Below are 17,522 nucleotides of genomic sequence, written 5' to 3' on the forward strand. Positions count from 1 at the left end.
AGATATTTGACTTTCTTGGGGTTGTTTATTCCTCTTATGCTCTAGGAGAGTATCATGGCAGATACCAACATTGTTATAATAACTGAGATAAAGTGCATGATATATGAAAAGGATATTTGTAAAGAAAAAATTAAACAATAAGATGTGGGTGTGCCTGATCAGCTGATAAGAGCAAATATTGATCAAGAGATAGCCACGAGTTCTAAATAATGGGTTGTTGGAAAATGATAAAGAAGGTAGAATGGAACTTATCGGTAATCGCTTTCCAAACTGAGAATTTGTAGGAGTGTAGTGTTGCAGAACTACAAAACTGAGAACTTGCAGAGAGGAGGGCTGAGTCGTGCCACTTGGTCACTCTCCTTAAAACTGCGTTTTCCCCCTACAGTGCAGCCGGGTGATTGCAAATCAGTCGCCAATATAAAACAGCCCACAAGCCATTGGTAGGCGTTTACTCACTTACCAGACCTCCACGAAACACAAAGAATGATGCTCAGATTGATAGAGAAGACAAAGAAGAGAAGACTTTCGAAATGTATTGGTGTGTGAAATTGGGTTGACCAACACTCCTTTTATAGAATGTTCTCAATCACCTTAATGTACAAAGAAGTGTCCTTTCAGAACAGTGCACATATTCGAAGAGACAGAGAGTAAGAGACGCAAATGAATAGGAAAAATGAAATGTATTGGTGTGTGAAACTAGGTTGACCAACACTTCTTTTATAGAGTGTTCTCCATCACTCGAATGGACAATGTCCTTTTAGACAGAGGCCTCTTTAGAATAGTGCACCTGTTCGAAGAGACATAGAGAGGAAAATACACAAACGGACAAGAAAAATGCTTTTTAAAAATTAAATTTGAAATTTAAAAGTCAAATGTTTAATCCGGTGTAGCGCACACGCACACGCACCCATGCCCCGACCTGGGTTGGCACGCACGTGTGAAAAGCACCTCCCCCCCCCCCCCCGGTGTAGCAATAGAGAAGGCCACCTGATTAACCAATAGAAGACATACTTACATGATTATCAAATTGGAGGTTTTTGGCAAGTGATATCGATGATGTTGTGGTCAATTTTGTTTTATAGAGAAACAATAATTTCGACTTCTCCTTTTTTACACAAATGTTATAGATATTTGACTTTCTTGGGGTTGTTTATTCCTCTTATGTTCCAAGAGAGTATCATGGCTGATATCAACATTGTTATAATAACTGAGATAAAAGGATGGTATATGAAAAGAATATTTGTAAAGAAAAAATTAAACAGTAAGATGTTGGTGTGCCTGATCAATTGATAACAGCAAATATTGATCAAGAGATAGCCATGAGTTCTAAATAATGGGTTGATGGGAAACAATAAAGAAGGCAAAATGGAACTTATCGGTAATCACTTTCCAAACCGAGAATTTGCAGGAGTGTAGTGTTGTAGAATTAAGAACTTGCAAAGAGAATGAGGGATGAGTCGTCACACTTGGTCACTCTCCTTAAAATCACATTTTCCCTCTTTGGTGCAACTAGGGGATTGCAAATTGGTCACCAAGATAAAACAGTCCACGAGCCATTGGTAGGCATGCACTTGCTTACCAAACCACCGTGAACCACAAAGAGTGATGCTTAGATTGACAGAGAAGACATAGAAGAGAAGACTGTTGAAATGTATTGGTGCGTGAAACTAGGTTGACCAACTGTTAGACAGTGTATGCCCTCAGCTCTAATCAAATTGATGTACATTAGACATTTATTGTAAATGAATAAAAGTACATAATTGATTCATGTTATACTTGGTATGTTTTTGTGTAATTACCCTTAAACTGGACACTTATGAGACTCGTGTTAGTTTAGAATATTCACAACCGTTAAATAGACCTGTGGAGGTTTATCCTACCAAGGCTGACACTAATGTGCTGCCAAGTCAGTTGGGGTAGATTGTCTCAATTGCTAGGGTGAGACCTGAAGCACATGTAGAGTGTGTTTACTTGAAACACTAAGCTCAGACCATTTTCTAGTTGTGCCCTAGACCTTGGAGACTAGTGGGCAAAACTAGAAAGTTACACCTAACCCCGAGACTCGATTATGGTACTGCACTAGGTGTTGGATTGGGTTGTCTTTGATATGCAATTAATGAGATCCTTAGCGGGGGTCAAAACTTAGGTATGTTGGAATAGTTTGAGAATTCACTCGAGTGGGTGATCATAGTGACAGGATCAACTCCTTTGTCAGACAAAGTGAATAATTGGGGACTGCACTCTCTCTGATGGAAACCAAAACTGTCGGCAGTCGATTTCAACTGTGTTTGAGATTTGTTGTGCAAAATATATTTATATGAAAAATATATATATTATGTTTTATGAAAAGGTTTGTAAAAAGTTTTAATTCCCAGTATCCATCCAAGCAGAGAGTGCAACACTATACCAAGCAACTGAGGGAGAGGTCCTCTCTTGTTAAATTGTGTTTGATCATTATGGGCTGAGAGGTTAAGTGTAAGACCATTTAGGGCTTTTATACCTAATGGGCTAATCTCACTTAAGACCATAGTCCTTGGGCTTTCATAAGGTGGCTAGACTCAAGGACCATTTAGTGTAAATGTGGGGCCCATTAAGAGCCCATATTGATGGACTCAGGGGTTCACTATGTTTAGTAGTGAATTCGGCCAAGCTTTGTCACAGAAGCTAGGCTGAACCCATATGACTTTTGTGAAGGTCAATGTTAGGATCCCACACCATACAAAGAGAGCCAAGTTAGACAACAATTAAAAGGGGACGTGAGCCTTCTTGCTTAATGGGCCTAAGGCCCATAAGAAACTAGATTAATTAGGTTAATCAGTATGGGCAAATTTGGATAGGGATATGGGTTTGGATCAGAAGACAATGATAAGAAGATAAGTCTTATCCACTTAAAGAGTCCAAATCCAAATAAAGATTTGGATCAGGAAGCTCCGAATTGGATTAGGAGTGTAGCTCTTTAAGCTATATAAATAGAAGAGGGTGAAATGCTCTCAGTTCTCTCCCTCCTTCTGCCCTTGCCACCATATACCCTTTTCGATCTCCTTCTTGAACTGATAAAGATCAGTTCTTGATTTTGATTTTGCAAGAAAAATCAGATCTGAACTCGTTCTCACCTCCCTTGCCTGATGCAAGCTGTTGGATTGCAGTTCTTGCTGAAGGACTGCGTTGCTAAACCTAATTCATCTCAAGTTGTGCCATCTTTAGTGGAAGTGGGTTTTGGTACCCATTTTGGATGTGAACACCTACTTTGGGAGCTACACGTGTGGATTCCATATCAGGTATTATTCTCACTTTCTTTTCGTTTCAAATTGGTCTGGTTTGGATTAAGAACAACCCTTGAAAACTGCAGATTTTCTAAAACTAGGAATACGATTCTTGGAAGGGAGAAAAGAAATTTTTTGAAATTTCTCCCAACCACCCTGCATGGTTTGGCCATCCATATGATGGATCTCCCTTCCCTTTAGTGGTATTAGAGCCAGGTTCAACCTTGCACCAAAATATATCAGATCTGAGAAATCGGTTCTCAATTTTGGGCATTTTGATATGAAATTAAATCTTTATTATTCTGCAATAATTTTAGAATGGTTCTATGATTATTTCTTGATTTTTGGGCTATTGGTGTGATGGAGATCGAATTCTTTAATGGCGCCAAGATTTGTGCACCCTGCAATCTCGTTCTATTCAATTTTGGTCTATAAATAATTTTTTTATTTTTAGACAAAATGTATAGGATTCAATCTGATATAATAAATAGAAAATTAGGTTTTTCTATTTTTTTTTTCTACAATAGAAGACTTGCTGGAGCGCGCAGAGGAGAAGAAGATTTTTGTAGGAAGGAAATTTGCAATCTGTGATTAACCCTTTTCTTGTAGGTTTGCAGTTCATCTAGATCAAATTCGGACCATCACACTTGTAGCCCTATGCGATGTGTTTTCTTGTTGTGATTGAATGTCAATAATTAGTTGTAATTAATTTCAGATCATAATCTTAAAAATTGTAACATGTTTTGGACACCAAACCCTAGGCTGAACTGACCTAGTTTGGTCCAAACTGGTTGGACCAAACCCATGGTTCGATGGGGTCTGTTTTCAGCCCCATGGGTCACATTTTAAGTGACTCAAATTTGGATATGGGCCAGGGGTTTGATGGCCCATCACATGATACAGTTCTGCCCTCCCTTGTAAAACCTAATTTATGTTAAGTTAAAGCAAGAACAGCCCAACTACTATATGGGCCGAACTGTCTTTTGTAGTTTAGCCCATATAACCAAATAATGTTATTGGATAATATATGGGCCTTAATGGGCTGATTTTGTGTTAACTTAAAATAATTAAGGGTTTTACAAGTAATCTAATTGATGGGATCAATTTGTGGATGTGATTGTTTGTGGTGTGTTGAATGTGATTCGCACATGGGCCATAAGTACTTAGCCCATGTTTAATCGTTAGTGACTCTCTGCAAATACCAGGGCTGAATGCACATCATTGCCATGCCGCCCTAAAGATCATTGGATGATCTCCCTTCTCAATGGGCCCAAAATCAGCCTCCTCCCAAGAAGAACAGTGTTGAACCCTATCTCGTTTTGGGCCCATTTGAATCTAACTTTATGAAAGTCAATGGGAGCCACTTTTGTTTGACATAAATCAAATCTAGGGATGTTTTAATTAGTTCCCTCTAGTTAATATAAGTGTAAGTGATAAGTAATTTCGTATGATGAATTCTCTAAACGCCTTCCGTCATTAGCATGAAGATGGATTGAATTGGCAATGAGCAAATGCACCATAAAATTGGGCTATCCATTTGCTAGTCCAATTTGTCGAATTGCTTCATAAGATGATAGGGGCATCACTGACCAATGTGGGAAGGGCCTATCCTAAAATAGAAGATTCTCACGGTACCTTGGGGTTCATGATATGATGGGTCAACACTTACTAGATAGAAAGGCTTAACCTAAAATGGCAATGAACCTTGTCTGACAGAGGCCAAAGGAAAAGCTCATTAAATGAGTGGATATTATCCTTCACAGAAAGTGGTGGGGTTTTGCAGCTAAAATAGTTGTCTCTATGCACCTATGTGATTTCCCACATTTCTAGAGATATAACCGCGTCTCCATCATTGAGATAGGAGGAAAATCTCAGAGATAAATAAATGGATACGGAACATAGATAAAAGACCATTCTATGTATTTAACATGAATCAATTTTAGGTCGTGGACTAATTTGTGTTGCCTTTTTGGCAAACGGATAATTCACCAAGTTGTTAGATGATAATAAGCTTAAGGGACCTAATTATGTTGACTGCTTTCATAACATTAACCTGGTTCTGACATCCGAGAAATTGAACAAGGTTGCTAAGAACCCTGCTCCAGAATGTCTGGGTGATAGGGCTTTTGAGGCTCAAAAAAGAGAGAATCAGGAATGGGAGGAGAAAAATTCTCTTGCCTAGTGTTACACTAGAGCATCTTTAGATAATGCTATCTAGAGGCAATTCGATAAGATCAAAGTCTCTAAAGACATCTTGGATAGTCTAAAGACTGTACAATGAGCAAAATTGTTCTGCCCGTTAGAAGATCCTCAAACCGTTGATGACCACTTAGATGACCGAGAGCCAACAGGTCCATGACTATTGTTAAAAAATGATGGGTTATATTAACAAACTAAAGGCTCTTGGTTCTCAGCTAGATGATGACACCAAAACTGATGCAATCTTAAACTCTCTGCCTCCGTCCTTCAATCAATTTGTTATAAATTACAACATGAACAAGCTAAAAGTTAGCCTTCAGGAACTCAACAATATGTTGTAGAGGTCCAAAGAACTGATAAAGAAAGATAAACCAATATCCATGCTTATTGAAGGTGACAAGTCAGGCAAGAGAAAGAGGAAGGGCAAGAAGAGGCCTCAGAAGAAAACAAGCAAGCCGAAAAAGCAAAAGAAGGGCAAAGCATTGAGTGCATGTCACTTCTGCAAATAGACCAGGTATTGGAAGAGGAATTATCCTTAGTATCTAGAAACTGAGAAAATAGTAGGTAATTTTGAATCTCTTGTCATAGAGACCAATATATTGATCACTTCTGCATCCTGGTGTATTGACTCAAGGGCTTGTACTCATGCATGTAACACATTGCTGGGGTTCAGAGAAAGCAAAAGGCTGAGTAACGATGAGGTGACTCATTACTTGGAGACTACTGCAATAGTTGCAGCTATAGCTATTAGAACTGTAGATTTAGTTTTCAGAGAAGGAATTATTAAACTTAAAGATTGTCCTTATGTACCCACTTTGAGAAGAAATTTGATTTCTGTTTCAAAATTTTGCAAGGATGGTTATTCTATTTTGTTTAGTGATATGATTACTATTAAATTGAATAACAAATTCCTTACACACATAGAACTTGAGAACAATCTCTATGTCATCCATCCTTCTCTGGAATCAAACATAACATAAACTATATCGGAAATTATCCCCAAGAAAATATCACATGAAATGGTAAATCCCATGTGCTTGTGGCATTACTGACTTGGCCACATTAATATACATTATATCACAAGTTAGAAAATCTTCTAACTTGTGAACCTTGCCTTCAAGGTAAGATGATGAAACGACCATTTGCGAGAAAGCTTGAAAGATTTATGAGTACGATTGACCTGATAGATACTGATGTATGTGGTCCCATGAATGTTAGGACACGTAACCAAAATGTTTATTTTATAACTTTTACCAATGATTATTCTTGGTATGGTTATATGTACCTAATGAGACATAAGTCTAAATACTTTGAAAATTTTAAGGAATTCAGACAAGAGGTCGAGAAACAGTTAAGGAGACAAACAATGGGATTGTATCATAGTTAGCTCCACCTGCTACACCACATCTAAATGGTGTATCGGAGAGGAGAAACCGGACTTTATTAGATATGATTTGATCACTTATCATTCATTTAGAACTACCTACATTCTTTTGGGGATACACATTGGAGACTGCGATATACGTACTAAATTGGGTTCCAACCAAATCCATTCCTAAGACTCCCTATGAGCTCTAGACCGGTAAGAAACTAAGTATAAGACACTTGAAGATTTGGGATTGTCCAGCACATATTAAAAGAACAAGTTCTGACAAGTTAGAATCCAAGATCAACCGTTGCCTATTCGTAGGCTACCCCAAAAGTTCTATAGGATACCTATTCTATGACCCAAGAGAGCAAAAAGTGCTTTGTAATCGAAATGCATACTTCTTGGAAGAAGATTACATTCTGAACAATTATCATAGTAAATTGTTCTTGATGAGGAGAGCCCAAAAGTAGTGGGAAATGTCCTATAGGCTCCAGATAACACCCAACTGAGAAGGTCTACCTAGGTTTCTAGGCTTCTAGTTCATTACGGCTACGACCAAGAAAGTTACTTGATGGAAGCCACGACTAGTGAGGAAGATCCCTTGACTTATAAGGAAGCTATGTTGGACATAGATTCCTTGAAGTGGGTAGATGCCATTAGAGCTGAGATGAACTCAATGGAAACCAACAAGGTCTAGACTCTCGTAAACACACCCACTAAGGTGAAAGCAATTAGTTGCAAATGGATCTACAAGAGGAAGAAGGATCTTGATGGGAATGTTGAGACCTTTAAAGCTCGACTTGTAGTGCAGGGGTGCACTTAGAAAGAGGGAATCAATTATGAAAAAGCCTTTTTGCTAGTGGCCATGCTTAAAACTATACGGATCTGACAAGCTATAGCAACACACTATGATTATGAGATTTAGTAAATGGATGTCAAAACCGCATTCCTGAATGGAGATATTACTGAAGATATCTACATGTAGCAACTGTAAGGTTTCAATGCTACGGGTCAGGAACACATGGTGTGTAAACTTAACCGATCCATTTATGGACTTGAGCAAGCTTCAAGAAGTTGGAACATCTAATTTGACTCTACCGTCAAACAGTTTGACTTTGAGTAGAATTCGGATGAGCCCTGTGTTTACAGGAAAGCAGTAAGAGATAAGGTTACATTCTTGGTTCTATATGTAGACGACATTCTACTCATTGGGAATGATGTAGGAATGTTGACTACAGTGAAGGTATGGGTTTCGCAGCAATTCTCCATGAATGATCTTGGAGAGGCCTCCTACATCTTGGGGCTTTGACTCTATAGATATATATCGAAGAGGATAATAGGATTATCCCAGTCTACTTACACTAACAAGATTATCAAAAGATAGACATGGAGAAATCTAAGAAGGGATTTGTCCCTTTCAAGCACGGAGTCACTCTCTCCAAGGTATGTCTCCCAAGACTCCTGAGGAGATTGAGGGCATGAAGGAATTTCCCTATGCCTTAACCATGGGGAGCATCTTGTATGCCATGTTGTGCACTCGGCCAGATATTGTTCAGGTCATGAATGTAGTAAGTAGATACCAATCAAACCCAAGATAGGAGCATTGGATAGCTATAAAGAACATACTCAAATACCTTTGGAGGAAAAAAGAGTTTTGTCTAGTATTCGATGGTAGTTCACTACAGATCCTCGGGTATACTAATGCCGACTTCTAGTCAGACCCAAATGATAAAAAGTCTACATCTGGTTACATCTTCACGATGGGGTCCTATGAAGTAAGAAAAAATAGTCCACAACTTAGGCTAAGCACATTTCCGTAAGTGAGGTTGCCTAATGGATGAAGTTGTTCATTCTAGAATTTGGGATCCTACCATATCACCCATTCCACTGTTGTGTGACAACACTTGATCTACGGGAGATTGTTGTTAAAAGGGATGTCCAGATTCAGAAGGTAGCATCAGTGGAGAATGTGGCTGACCTATTAACTAAGCCACTAATACAGAAAGTGTTTGAAAAACACATTGACAGTATGGGACTAAGGCTTGTACCAGATTGGACCTAAGTTTAAGTGGGAGTTGTTAGACAATGTATGCCCTTAAATCCAATCAAACTGATATACATTAGACATTTATTGTAAATGAATAAAAGTACATAATTGATTCATGTTATACTTTGTATGTTTTTGTATAATTACCCTTAAACTTGACACTTATGAGACTTGTGTTAGTTTAGAATGTTCATAGCCGTTGGATAGACCTGGGGAGGTTTATCCTGCCAAGGTTAACACTAATGTGCTGCCAAGTCAACTGGGGTAACTTGTATTAGTTGGCAGGGTGAGGCCCGAAACACATGTAGTGTGTGTTTACTTGAAACATTGAATCGAAACCATTTTCCAGTTGTGCTTGGGACCTTGGAGACTGGTGGGCAAAACTAGAAAGTTACACCTAACTCCTAGACTCGATTATAGTACTGCACTAGGTGTTGTATTGGGATATCTTTCATATTCCAATCGATGAAATCATTAGCGGGAGTCAAAACTTGGGTCTGTTGGGACAGTCTAAGAATTCACTAGAGTGGATGATCATAGTGACAGGATTAAACCCTTTGTCGAACAAAGTGAATGATCGGGGGCTGCACTCTCTCTGATGGAAACCAAAACTGCCAACAATCAATTTCAACTGTGTTTGAGATTTATTTTGCAAAATATATTTATATGAAAATATATATATATTATGTTTTATGAAAAGGTTTGCGAAAGGTTTTAATTCTCGAGATCCATCCAAGCAAAGAGTGCAACACTATACCTTGCAGCCGAGGGAGAGGGCCTCTCTTGTCGGGAAGTGTTTAATCATTATGGGCTGAGAGGTTAAGTGTAAGACCACTTAAAACTTTTATACCTGATGTGCTAATCTCATTTAAGACCCTAGTCCTTGGGCCTTCATAAGGTGGTTGGACTCAAGGACCATTTAGTGTAAATGTTGAGCCTATTACGAGCTCATATTGATGAACTCAGGGGTTCACTATGTTTAGTAGTGAATTCGGCCAGTCTTTGTCACAGAAGCTAGGCTAAACCCATATGGCTGTTGTGAAGATCAATATTAGGGTCCCACATCGTACAAAGAGAGCCAAGTTAACCAGCAATTAAAAGGGAACGTGAGCCTGATTGCTTAATGAGACTAAGGCCCATAATAAACTAGATTAATTGGATTAATCAATATGGGCGAATTTAGATAGGGATATGGGTTTGGATCAGTAGATAAGGATAAGAAGATAAGTCTTATCCACTTAAAGAGTCCAAATCCAAATAAAGATTTGGATCAGGAAGCTCTTAATTGGATTAGGAGTGTAGCTCTTTAAGTTATATAAATAGAAGAGGGTGAGCTGAGTAGTCATATAAGACTTCAATCAGCCTTGGGTTTCGAAAAGAAAACAAAAGAAAAGGAGAAGAGAAGAGGAGAGGAGAAGGGAAGTAGAGAGATGAAGAAGGAGAACTCATAGAGAGGTTTTGAGAAAAAGAGAGAGTAGTTGGTGCCATGAAACAACCACCCCGCCCTTTGAATTTATATGCATAATTTCCTAATTGTAAAAGAACTCAATGCTTACTTAATGCTTACATGGAAAGATAAGATTAAGATTAAAAACTAATGCTAGATAAGATAGAATAAGATTAAAACCAATCCTACTAGGAAAGTTGATCCTAATCAATGACTTAATTAAATCTAAGTACAACCTAGACTGTTATACAAGTACACTAATGTGGGGTCCACAGTTTCCTACACTCCCCCTCAAGTTGGGAGTAGATGTTTGTCATTCCCAACTTGCATAGGTCTTCTTCTAACTTCTTTCTTGAAACAATCTTGGTGAGAAGGTCTACAAGCTGCATGTTGGAGGTGATGTAGGAAAGGCATACTTCTTGAGATGTAACCCTTTCTTTGATAAAATGTTGGTCCACTTCAATATTCTTAGTTCTATCATGCTATACTAGATTATGGGATATATTAATGGCAGCTTGATTATCATAATACAACATTAGGGGTTTCTCATAAACAATACCCAATTCCTTAGATAATGATCTTAACCATAGAATCTTATGCACACCATTTTCCATGGACCTATATTCAGCTTTAGCATCGAAACGAGAGATAACACTTTGTTTCTTACTCTTCCAAGAAACCAGATTACTTCCTACAAAGGCACAATATCCAGAGGTAGATCTTCAATCATCAACACACCCAACCCAATCAGCATCTATGTACACTTCTATCTTCATGTGGTCATTGTTCTTAAACAAAATGCTTCTGCATGGGGACCTCTTCAAATATGCTAATATCCTCTCAACCGCAAGGAGGTGAATAGTTCTAGGAGAGTGCATATACTGACTAACTACACTAAATGTATAACTGATGTCAAGTCATGTGAGGCAAAGATAGAGAAGTTTTCCAACTAACCGTTAGATCATAGCTTTATCTTCAAGTGGCTCTCCACCCTCTACACTAATCCTGCGGTTCTGTTGAACAGCTGTGTCTGTAGGCTAAACTCCTAACTTTCCTGTTTCTTCTAGTAGATCAAGGACATACTTTCATTGAGAGACAAAAATCCCATGCTTGGATCTAGTTACCTCAATGCCCAAGAAATATCATAGTGCTCCCAAATCTTTCACCTCAAACTCTTGATGAAGAAGTTGCTTAAGAGACTCAATTTCACTAGTATCATTCCCTGTTACTACAATATCATCCACATATACAGCAAGCAAGGTTATAGAGGAATCTACTCTCTTAATAAACAAGGTGTGGTCTAATTGGGCCTGCACATATCCGAACCTATCAAGGGCTCATCTGAATCTGCCAAACCATGCTCTAGGGGACTGTTTTAGTCCATATAAAGCTTTGTTCAACCGAAAAACCTTTTCTCCTATCTCTGCACCATAAAATCTAGGAGGCAACTGCATGTAAACTTCTTCTTGCAAGTGTCCATTGGGAAAGACATTTTTAACATATCTACCTAATACAATGGCCAAGAGTAATTAGCTGCAAGAGATAATAGGACTCTGATAGTGGTCATCTTTACTACTAGTGCAAAAGTTTTTAAGTAGTCAATACCATATGTCTGAGTAAATCCTTTTGCAACTAATCAGGCCTTATACCTTTCAATAGAACCATCAGCATTATGTTTCACAGTGAATACCCATCTACATCCAACTGGTTTCTTTCCTTTAGGTTGATCAACTATCTCCCAAGTATTGTTTCTGATGAGGGCAACCATTTCTACTTTATTGCATCTCTCCATTTTCATACTTCCAATGCTTCCTGTATTGTTATGGAATGGGAATATCAGCAATGGATGTGAGAAAAGACTTGTAGGAGGGAAACAAATGATCATAGGACAAGAACTACGAAATGCAGTGAGATGTTGATGTGATGCAATGGCGCTTGCCCTTACGAACTGCTATGGGAAGATCAAGATCATCTAATGAAGGTGAATGCTCCATGGTGGGATGTCTCTCATCTCAAGTATTTGTGGTACCTAGATCTGGATCTGTAGAAGGAACTGGGGCTACTGTAGTACTTGGATCTGGATCTATAGAAGGAACTAGGGCTACTATGGTACTAGGATCTGGATCTGTAGAGGGGACTGGGAATGGCTTGCACTGTTGATGTCTGAAATCAACCTGACTCCATCGTTTGTGATAGACTCTCACATCCCTACACCTTTTATAACCTTCCCCATTACACCCATTTTCACTTAATGGGATTGGTAAAGGAACTTCTAATGAGCTACTCCCAGCCTCATTGTTCTCCCCCTGAGGAGGAACCCTTGGATAATAGGGTTTATCCTCAAAGAAGGTTACATCCATTGAGACAAATCTTTTTCTAGAGGTGGGTCCATAACAATAGTATACCTTTTGAGTTTGGTCATAACCAAGGAAAATGCATTTGAAGGCCTTAGGATCAAATTTGAAACGATGAGGGCCAAGGATTTGAATGAAGCACATGCACCCAAAGGTTTTGAGGGGAATGGTAAATAATTCTTTATCAAGGTAGAAAAGGGTAAATGGAGGTTTCATGTCAAGAACCCTTGAGGGAATTCGATTGATTAGATAAACTGCTGTAAGAACAGCATCCCCCCAGAAATGTATAGGCACATTTAAGATAAACATAATGCCTCTGGCTACTTCCAATCTTGATCAAAGACCTAATATTGATCACCAATTATTCTCTGACTCTTCCTAATTACTAGGAGCATCCTCCAATCCTCAAATAGTTGCTGAAGACTTCTTGTAACCTCCAAGAATAAGCCAAATTCTAAGCTTCCAACCCTAATTAATTCTCATGTGGTTGGCTGAATTAATTCCACATGAGATTTCTTAGATTGAGTGCTCTGATACCAAGTAGTCGTATAAGACTACAATCAGCCTTGGGTTTTGAACAGAAAACAAAAGAAAAGGAGAAGATAAGAGGAGAGGAGAAGGAGAACTTGTAGAGAGGTTTGAGAAAAAGCGAGTGTGGTTGGTGCCATGAAACAACTGCCCCACCCTTTGAATTTATATACATAGTTTCCTAATTGTAAAAGAACTCAATGCTTGCTTAATGCTTATATTGCAAGATAAGATCAAGATTAAAAACTAATCATAGATAAGATAGAATAAGACAAAAACTAATCCTACTAGGAAACACTAATGTGGGGTCCACAATTTCCTACAAACTACTCCAGGTTTACACACTGATCTCAGTTCTCCCTCTCCTTTTGCTCTTGCTGCCATACACCCTATTTGATCTCCATTCTTGAATTGATAAAGAGCAATTCTTGATTTTGATTTTGCAAGGAAAATCATATCTGAATTCGTGCTCACCTCCCTTGCCTGATCCAAGCCGTTGGAGTGCAGTTCTTGTTGAAGGACTACATTGTTGAACCTACTTCATCTCAAGTTGTGCCATTTTCAATGGAAGAAGGCTTTGGTACCTTCTTTGGGCATGAACACCTACTTTGGGAGCTACACGTGCAGATTCCGTATCGGGTATTGCTCTCACTTTCTTTTGGATTCAGATCTGGTCCGATTTGGATCAAGAATGACCCTTGAAAAATGCAATTTTCTAAAACTAGGAATACGATTCTCAGAAAGGAGAAAATAAATTTTTTGAAAATTTTCCAAGCCACCCTACATGGTTCGGCCATTCATATGATGGATCTCCCTTCCCTTCACCAACACTCCTTTTATAAAGTGTTATCAAACACCCGAGTGGACACAGAAGTGTCCTTTCATAATAGTGCACCTGTTCGAAGAGACACAGAGAGGAAGAGACACAAATGGATAGAAAAATGAAATGTATTGGTGTGTTAAACTAGTTCTGTTAGACAATGTATGCTCATAGCTCTAATCATCATGATGTACATTATGACATTTATTGTAAATGAATAAAGTACATATTTGATTCATGTTTTTATGGTGTGTTTTCTGTGTAATACCCTTAAACTGGACACACATAAGACTCGTGTTAGTTTAGAATCTTCACTGCCATTGGATAGATCTGGGGAGATTTATCCTGCCAAGGCTGACACTGATGTACCGCCAAGTTGGTTGGAGTAGCTTGTCTCAGCTACCAGGGTGAGACCTGAGGTACATGTAGTGTGAGTTTTCTCGAAACCCTGAACCAAACCAAAATTTTAGTATTGCCTTGGACCTTGGATATAGATGGGCAAAACCGAAATGTTACATTGGACCCATAGACTTGATTATGATACTACACTAGGTGTCGGATTGGGCTATCTTTGATGTGTCAATCAGTGAGATAATTAGAGGGGGTCAAAACCTGGGTATATTAGGATAGTCCAAGAATTCACCTAAGTGGGTGATCATAGTGACAGGATCAACCCCTTTGTCGGACAAAGTAAATAATCGGGGAATTGCACTCTCTCTAATGGAAACCTAAACTGCCGGCAGTGAATTTCAAATGTTTTGAAATTTGGTTTTGTAAAATATATTTATATAGAAATATACTTGTATGTATTATGGTTTCAAAATGTTTGCAAAAGGTCTAATTCCTGGGATCCGTGTGAGTAGAGAGAGCAACATTATACCTTGCAACCAAGTGGTCCTCACTAGTCAGGCAGTGTTTGATCATTAAGGGCTGATAGGTTAAGTGTAAGACCATTGAGGGTTATACTTCATGGGATAATCTTACACCTGCTCACAATCATTAGGCCTTCATAAGATGGTTAGACCCAATGACCATTTAGTGTAAATGTTGGGCCCATTAAGAGTACATAGTGATGGACTCAGGGGTTCACAATATTCAGCAGTGAATTCAACTAGGCCTTGTAACAGAGGCTAGGCTAAACTCATGTGGCTGATGTGTAGATCAATGTTAGGGTCCCACGCCATACAACGAGAGCCAAGCTAGCCAGCATTAAAAATGAAATGAGCCTGAAAGCTTAATGGGCCTAAAGCCCATTTCGAGCTGGGTTAATTGGATTAATTAAATAGGGGCGGATCTAGGTTTGGATCAGTAGAAAAGGATAAGAGGATAACTCTCATCCACCTAAAATAGTCTTGATCCAAATAAAGATTCGGATCAAGAAACTCCTAATTTGATTAGGAATAGCTGGTCTTTATCTATAAATAAGATAAGGGATTATCCTTATCACTTAAAGAGTTCAGATCCAAATAAAGATTTGGATTTGGAAACTCCTAATTAGATTAGGAGGTTGTCTCTTTAAGGTTATAAATAGAGAGCAGGGCGGACCTAAAAAACACAACACAACACAGAGAGAAGACAAATCCATTAGACTGATCTTGCCTTCAGTTCTTTTTCATCCTGCTCTTGTCGCCCTACCCTGCTCGATCTCCAATTCTTGGATCTAATCAAGATTTTATCTTGATATTATTTCTTTCTAGAAGAAACTATTTTGAAGTTGTGCTCACTACCCCATTCGATTCTTGTTGAAGAATCACAAGTTCTTGGTGAAGATCTACCTGTTGATCCTGCCTCATCCTAAGTTGTGTCATCTTCAGTGGAGGGAGGATTTGGTACACTCTTTGGGCGTGAGAACCTATGTTGGGAGGAGCATTCTTGCATGGATTTCATATTAGGTATATCCTTCTGTATTCTTAGTTTCAGATTTGGTCAGGATTGGTTACAAGAATGAACCTTGAAAATGCATCTTTCAAAATTGGGAATAGGATTCTCAGATGGGAGTAAAGAAATTTTTGAAATTTCACCCAACCTTCCTGTAGGGTTCGGCCATCCATATGATGGACCTCCCATTCCTTCAGTGGTATCAAAGCCAGGCTCAAGTCTTTAACCAAATTAGATTAGATCTGAATCTGCGCAAATGGTCATGAGGCGTTCTACTTGATTTGCGCATTTAGCGTTTTTTCTGGAAATTGGTTTCCAGATTTTGGGCTGATGATTTGGAAAATAAATCTTTATTATTTTGTTATATTTATAGAATTGTTTTGTGAATGTTTCTTGAATTCTTGGGTTGCACATGTGATGGAGAGCGAATCTTTTTGGATGCCAAGATTGGCGCACCCTGCTATTTTTTTCTATTCAATTTGGTCGGTAAATATTTTTTTTATTTTTAGACAAATTGTATAGGAATTCGATGTGATGCAATAATAGAAAAATTAGGTTTTTCTATTTTATTTCCATCTAGAGATTGCTGAAGTGCGCAACAGAGGAGAAGAAGATTTCGTAGAAAGAAGTTCTGCGAGCTACGATTTCGTAGATATCAATTCTGCAATTTCGGATTAACTATTCTTTGCAGGTTTGCAGGATATCCATGAAAATCATAGTGCAGCCCTCTGATTTTATTTTCTTCATAATTTGATTATCTTGAATTAATTTATTTTTCAGATCATTATTCTTGACTTAAATCTTGAACTAGACACCAAAACTTGGGCCGATTTGTACCAGAGGGTTGATGGCCCACATCGAGTTTTAATTCGGCCCACCTCTATAAAACCCAGTTTTAATATGATAAAATTGAACCAGCCCTGATTTAGCTACATGGGCCGAACTGCCTTTTGTAGTATAGCCCATGTACCAAGATAATGTTATATGATAACATTATGGGCTCTGTTGGAATGATACTAATTTAATCTAATTAATTAAGGGTTTTACAGATATTTTAATTGATTGGATAATTTTTCATGCATGTGATGTATGGATGTGAAATGTGCTATGTACATGGGTCATAAGTACTTGGCCCATGATTAATTTTATGGTGGCTCTTTCCACACCATGGTTAAATGCACTGAAGGGATGAGAGATCCAACGTATGGATGCCCAAATCTTGCGGAATAAAGGGGCGTATTTCAAAAATTTTTTCTCTCCCTTTCAACTGGGAATCGCATTCCCTATTTAGAAAATCATATTTTCAAGGATCAATCTTGAACCATAAACTGAACCAAATCTGAACCAAAAGGAGTAGGAGGGGATTATACCTGATACAGAGAAAAAGTATCTCCAACGAAGGTGTTCATGCCCAAGGAAGGATCCAAAGACTGTTCCCACTGAAGATGGCGCGGTGCAGGATGGAGAAGAATCAACAGTATTCTTCTCCAAGAATTTTGTCCTTCGTAAGAAACAACAGGATGGCACGTGAGCACAGCTTCCTATCAATTCTTTCTCAAAAAACTGATGTCAAGATCGAATCTTGATTACTCCCACAACTGGAGATCGAATAGGATG

Source organism: Nelumbo lutea, chromosome 3 (genome assembly GCF_056320005.1).
Source record: "Nelumbo lutea isolate HS-2025 chromosome 3, American lotus-T2T, whole genome shotgun sequence".
Classification (NCBI taxonomy): Eukaryota; Viridiplantae; Streptophyta; class Magnoliopsida; order Proteales; family Nelumbonaceae; genus Nelumbo; species Nelumbo lutea.